The following is a 7,348-nucleotide window of genomic DNA, read 5'->3' on the forward strand; positions in this document are numbered from 1 at the left end:
TATTACGTATTGCTAAGTGGACTGGTGAACAAGCAAATCAAAGATGTTTTGGAAAGTAAGTCTTATTATGGAGAAAATGTGACTGGTGATATCTTTAATAAAACCAGCCCAAAAAATGTGTTTTTATGATAATTTTGTTGCATGATTGAACACTATACTCAGGTAGAACCATATAGTGTTAGTTTAGAGTCACTGGGATACTGTTATAGTTTCTTTATTAAATATTTTGACTTTTTATTTTAGTTTTCTATCTTAATTTTTAAAAGTAATTTTGGGGTGGTTGTCACTTATGTAATATTGTTTGTTTGTTTGTTTTGTGTGCCTGTTTTTATGTAGGTTTTAATTTTTATCTATATGGTTTCTATTTTATTCCACAATATGACAAATATTTTTGTTAAAGTAAATTAAATTAAAAAAGCTTCCTTGCCCAATGTCTAATATATATATTTTGTAATATTTTATTCCACTCTAATGTTTATTTTTTCAAGTTTTTTCAAGTTTCTAGGTGTATGTTTCTAGGTCTATATGTCTATATATATATATATATATATATATATATATATATATATATATATATATATATATATATATATATATATATATATATATATATATATATATATACATATATATATATATATATATATATATATATATATATATTATATACATTATACATACATATATATATATATATGTATATGTATGTGTGTATGAGATATAAAATTTAACAGGAGTATACATTTTCTAAATAAATTACTAAACTAAAATACTACTAAATTAGTTATTAGTAGTGTAAATGTTTGGTTTTCCTGTTCCTTATGGACTGTAGTCTTATTCTTTTGTTTGTATGTCTTTAACAGGATCCAGGCCAAGATTCCCGGAGCAAAGCCAAAGACAGAGTGAAGAAAGTTAGCTAGTGTGTTATTTCCGTGCACGAGAAGTGATGGTGGAAAAAAACCAAAGCGAAAAGGGAAGGACAGGGGGAAACAGGGGAATCGTGTTTTGGTTTTGGGACACCCAAAGCCCCTTTAGACGATGGGCCCCCCAAAAAATTGTAAACAAAAACCTTTTTGTTACCACCCCCCCTTCCCCCTCACCCCCCCACAGGGTTTGGGCAGTTGGTTAAAGCGGTTAAACTGAAGGAAATGCAAAAAAAACCTTTTTTAAAAAAAAAACACCTTTATTCCAGGGTTTTTCTCTTCAACACGCAGAGGGTCATTTCCCCCACTCTTTTTCACCAAAGTAGGATCTAAGTTCTTTTTTCCATTGTTCGGAAAAGTCAACCGCAAAGGCTTTTTTACCTAAAACAAACCATTTTTTAACCAGGGGGGAATTTGGTAGGGTCGAGGGAACAAAAACACAGTTTGTGGCCCAAAAGGGGGGAAGGAAAAAGGGGGAAATAAGGACCAGGGGAAAATCCAACATTGTTTTTTTTTTTTTTTTTTTTTTTTTTTTTTTTTTTTTTTCATTTGTGTTTTTTAATATTGTCAGGTTCCAGGTGGGAACAAAGCGTTCACCTCATTTTTTTGGGAAAGGGTGGGCCAACTTTTGGAATTCCCATTGTCAGGTTATTGATAAAAAGGGGAGGGATCGTGAGTGGGGAAACTTTGGGTTTTGGTTTACGAAAGGGTCCCCTTTCACAAAAAAAAAAAAGTCATTTTTGTTTTTTTTAGGCTTCTTTTTTTTTTTTTTCCCCCCATTTCGGGTTTTTTTGCTTTTTTTTTTTTTTACCGTGGGCGTGCTTGGCTTTAGACACCTCACAGCGTTGTTTGTTTGTTGTTAACTGTGTTAAAAACAAGTTTGAATTGGCACAGTGTTTTTTTCCCATGTTGGTGTTTGAGGAAGGTGGGGAAGGATTTTGGCGTTTCCTAAGTCTTCTTGTTTTTTGGGGGCCCACGAGGGTTTTTTTTAAGGGGAGCAAGTGTTCATTTTTCGGAAAAAACATAAAAAAACCCCTTTTCTTTGCTTTCAAAAAAGGGGATTAAATCTGGTATAAATGGGCATTCTTGCAAACCCAAGCTATTCAATGGTTTTTTTTAAACGCCGGGTTTTTTAGGAAACAAAAAAAAAATTAAAAAAAAAAAAAAAATTAAAAAAAAATAAAAAAACCAAACCCAAAACGGGTCTAGGGGGACTGTATTGCTTGGTGTTGGGCGGGCCTAATCACCCTTCCTAATTCATGTTTCAACACAATTCCAAAATCCATGTTTCGCAAGAATTTTGCTGTTTTTTTTTTTTTCTTTTCCATCGTGGATTCGAAAAATTTTTAACCTTTTGGGGAAAGGGAAAAAAAACGGGGGGGGGTGGACCATGCTCTAAAAAAACTTTTGTTTTCAAAAGCACTGTTTTCCTTCTTCATGCCCAAAGTGGGGGGGTTTGTCCTTTTTTGTAACTGATTTAATTCAGTTTTAAATGAAACATTATGCTGAAGGGACTGTTTCTGTGAAAAATGGCCTTGTTGGAGAGGACATAAAGCCGATTAAATACAATTAAAGGCTTGTAGGGGGACAAAAACCTACATGAGGTTTGGTTGCCTGAAAATTGAAGGTTTTTTGTATTGTTGATTTAGAGGTAGCCGTTGTGTCAACATTTGTTTTAAACTTTGGCGCAATCCCAGTGGTGCTGTGTGGAAGGGTGGGGATTTGTTTTCTGACTGGTTATTTTTGGCAAATGGGTTCCTTCTTTTCCAGAGAACTGTTGATATTTCAAAAAAAAAATTCCCAGATGGTACCTGTAAAATGAACAGTGCCCTCCTTTACAGTCTCCCCCCCCACCAATTCGGTATTAAAGGGGGGGGGACGGTTTTAAACATTTTGTTTTTTTTATCCTAACGTATTTAATGAGGGGAACCAAAAAAACCAACCCGGGGTTATTTCTGGGGGGAACAAAAAAAAATCTGCATTTTTTTTTCGGGAAACGTAGGCTGAGGGGCGTCTAGGTTAAACCGCACCAAGTTCAGGCTTCTTAAGGTTGAAGAATCCCAAGAGATGCTTTTAACTTATATTCCGGTTTTCTCAAAAATTTTAAATGGATCCTTTAAAAAAAAAAAGTGAGATTTGGGATGATTTCGAACAACATCTTCTGGAAAAAAAAACTGATAGCTATATATACTATATAAATAATATATACTAATATATATTTTTTTTTTTAAATGTAAAAAATAAATTTCGATATAAATAAATTGCAATTTTTTTTATTGTAAATTAAATAATAAAAGGACCAAAAACCACTGCATTGTTTTAGTTAAATTAAAAAACAAAGCTTCTCATATACAACTAAAAAAACTTAAATTATTGGGAAAGCCAGACGGTGTTAGTTTGCATTTTTTTTAGTCATAATGCATTTAAAAACTTTTTTTTTTAATCGAATTCATTTGTGATACAATATCAATTTCTTCCTGTTTTATATGCAAAAACCTGAATTTTCAGCATCAGTACTCCAGGGGGTCTTTTTCAAGTGTCCACACACATCTCCACAATTCTCAAGAAAAATTAATTTTTTTTTTCAATATTGGGGCTGAAATAAATTATTTTTTCTTAATCAAGGTATTAAAAAAAGTGTTTCAGAGCTAGGTTATTTTTTGTGGGAAAGGGAAAATCTCAAAATGTTTTTTTTTTTTTTGAGGAAAACAAAAAAAAAAAAAAACACTGCAAAGATTAGTAACCAAAAAATAACTCCGGCGGGACAACTTTAGTGTAAAGAGCAACTTTGGAGGGGGGGGGGGGGCCTTTTTTGTTTTTTAATAGTTTTCTCCCCATTTTCCTAAAATACCAACCGCAAAAACAAAAAAGTCATGTGTTGGGTTTTGTTTCTAAACGCCAACTGGAAAACTCATATCAGTCTTCCTCTGTCCCCCTCTTTGCCTCATCCATTTGCGTTTGTGTGTGTGTCAGAGGAGAAGAGAAGTATAAAGTGATGGTGTCCTGTGTTTTGGGGTTTTTGCTTTTTTGTTGATCAATTTGGAATGAAAATAGATTAGGGTCGTGCCGGTTGTGGGTTGAAACAGATGCATTATGTGCCAAAGGTGTCTCGTTAGGCAGCGCGAAAGCAGATAAAAATAGGGCCGGGGACCGCCGATTAAGGCGTGTCACACAATGACAACTGGGATTAAATCGGAGATGGGATGTAGAACTAAAAGAAAAGATCGGGCAATTGTGGGCTATTAAATTGAAGTAAAGTCAGTAATTGACGGGAGGGAGTGCAGTGGACGGTGCACGTTTAGGTGGTGCAAGACACTAGCGGTCCCTTCTAGTCGCGCACAATCTGAGTCTTCGCCTTGAATAGGCACTAGATTGCTTTCCGTTGCTGGGGACAGCTATTTGGCTGCTATGAAGGGCCGCTTTTCATCTCATTTGGGCCACACGGGGGCCTTCACTGCCTGCTCTTACAATTCCATCCATACATGTCGGATTGCTATTTTAGCTTACTGGGATAAAATTAGAAGTTTTACATCAAAATGGGGGGTATGGCGGGGGGCTTGCTCTACAGGGAGTACATTCATATAGGCAAAACAAAATTAAAAAAAAAAACGGGGACATAATCTTTGTATTCGTGGAACCTTTGTTTTCTAGTTTGTAATTCCTGAGAGGTTTTGTTATTGGGGGAACACCACCCCAACAAAAAACAGGGGGCAATAAATAATGAGGAAAGGGGGGGGGGGGAAGGAAAATAAACCAAAGGGAAAAAGGGAAAAAGACCAAAACAAAAAATAGGGACACCAGGCAAGTCCTCTGGCTGCCAAAGGTTGCTTTTGATATTGAAGAGAAATTGGTCAAAATGTGGGTGGAAATTTAAACAAAATTTTTTCCAAAAAATACGTGGACCTTACGGCACCCCCTTGTTTGATGCCACCGTTCAGAGCCGATTAGATTCTTCTTTCCCCAAAAAAAAAAAAAATGGATTCTTTTAAAAATATATGATACGGGACAATACCAGGGGCCGCAGCCAATCCACTCCGGCATCCCCCACAAAAAAAATACACAACACCTTTTGCACAAACACACTCTCGATGTGGTTGCTAAGAACTTGCACGAAAAACTTATGTTCGTTTTTTACACAAACCACTGAGGATTTCTTTGAAGGGAATCATGCCCACTAAAACCACCCCCCCATAAAATTTTTTACTTGGGTAAAATAACAGTGTTTCTCTGGCCACAAAAAAAACCAAACGTGTCCCAAAAACCAAACTTGGAAAAAAAAACCATAATTTTCAAATGCATTGTTTTCCACCGGGATCCAGAACCAGACCCCCAGACTTAGCACTTGTTGGGGGGGGGGGGGGGGGGGGGTGGGGGGGGGGGGGGGGGGGGGGGGGGGGGGGGGGGGGGGGGGTCTTGGCTCACCACCTTTTCAAGGGGGAAAGGTCGGCCTAGTCATGTAATAAAAAAAGCGTGAGAAAAACCAGGGACAAGTTCTTATAACATGGACTTCTACTGCTTCTGTGGATGTCAGGACAGGCTGTGGGAGAGAGCAGGAGTGGATATATGCCATGCATTGGAAGCAGATATTCTTGGGTTTCTTTAATTTTCCTGTTGGACAATGCTGGACAAGATAAATTTGGAACAATGATGCTAAAAGGGTTTGTACAAGGGGGGGGACTTTCTTCACACAAAAAAAAAAACCCACACCAACCAACCACCACAACCACCACACCCAACACAACCCAACACAACCCACACACCCAACACAAAACAACACACCCCACACCACAAAACAACACTTTTTCTGTTTGTCCATTTGGGTTTTGAAAAACCTACGCTTTTCAGGAATAAAGGGGTTTATTTTTATTTGGGGTTCCCCCCCGCCACTTTTTAGGTTTGTTGTGTTGTGTGTTTTGTTTATTTTTCGAAAATAGGGACTACTTAGCATAAAAACAATGTCGAGCAATAGGCTGATTTAATAGGTTTTTGGCACAAATGGCACAAACTTTTTTTCTGGTTAGCCATGGGGACAGTTTTAAAAAATGCTTTTTTTTTTTTTTTGGCCGTGAAGGACAATTTCATTTTTGTTTTAGGACCAAAAAACCTGGGGAAAAGGTTTCCCCACCATTCCCACCCTGGTCCCCAACTTTAGAAAAAAAAAAAAAAAAAACCCATTCGGGATTTTTTCCCATTGGGCGTTTTTGGATTGATTTGAGCAAATTAAAACTTTTTTGGGGAAGTTTTAGGTGGTTTGATTTTTTATAAAAAACCCCACTTTAGGATTAACTTAAAAGTTAGCGGTTTGGAAAAAAAGTAAGGGGCCATAACACTTTCACTCAAGGTTATAAACAAAATGTTTTTTCTTAATTGGCGGGCAGGGGGGGGACGGGCCCGGGCAACCCACCAAAATTCGGCGGATTGAAAAATCAATTTGCGGTCGGGGAATCTTTGGGATAAAAATCGAAAATTTTCTTATTTTTGAAGTCTGGTTTCAAAACCCCAAGTTTTCGCAACAGGGGGGGGGGAGTCTGGAAATCGTCATCTTTTTTAAAGGATTTCAACGAATTCTGAAAAAATTTTTTTAAGGGGGGGGACCTTCTAAAGATGCGGCCTTCAATGTAACAGTTTGTTTTAATTTGTTTAAGTTGGTCTGAATTAATGTTGATTACCCCTTTTTTTTTGCTATAATTCTGCTTGGTGGTGAAAAAAAAGTTAACTGATGGAAAGGTAACGTTTTTCTAGAAAAACCTTTTCGTGTTTTTTGGTGGTTGTTAACTTGAGTGGCTGCAGTTTTTTTTCTAAGGGGGTTTTTCCTTTTTCCCAAAAGCCGAAGTTTTGTTTTTTTTTTTTCTTTCTTTTTTTGCTGGTGTTTGGGGTTGGGGGCTAAGGGGTGTTTTTCTGGGGCTGGGGTATTAGGGTTTTTGGGGTTCGGGTTTGCTTCTTTTTTTGTATTAGGAAGGGAAGGGGGGCCTTTTAAAATTTTGTAGTTGTTTTCACTTTCTTGTTTGTCAAAAGGGGGGGAAGCTTACTGTGGTTTAAAGGGGACCCTTACATAAGGGACCTTTTTTGGGCAAACCCCATAATTGTGTTTGGGGGCCCCACCAGTTGGGTTTTTTTGTCCAGGGTGGCCTATTATAATTATTAAAAATGTGACTTGTGTGGTTTTTGATATTGGAGTATTTTGTACCCATCTATGAACCAAAATGTAACTTGGAGTCGGATTTAGTTTAAAAGGTAAAATCCTTATTGAATGATTTAAGGACACTTTATACAAACCCTGGTTATATTGCCACTCGTGTAACTTCCGGTCGCATTGAGCTTTCCTGCAACTGTAGGGTTAGCTGTGGGTGTGCATGCCCCAGTTTTACATGTTCTGAGTCTTTACATTCCAGGGGCTTGTTAAATTTTTTCCCAACACTAACTTC

The sequence above is a fragment of the Cyprinus carpio genome, chromosome A6, assembly GCF_018340385.1.
Source record: "Cyprinus carpio isolate SPL01 chromosome A6, ASM1834038v1, whole genome shotgun sequence".
NCBI lineage: Eukaryota > Metazoa > Chordata > Actinopteri > Cypriniformes > Cyprinidae > Cyprinus > Cyprinus carpio.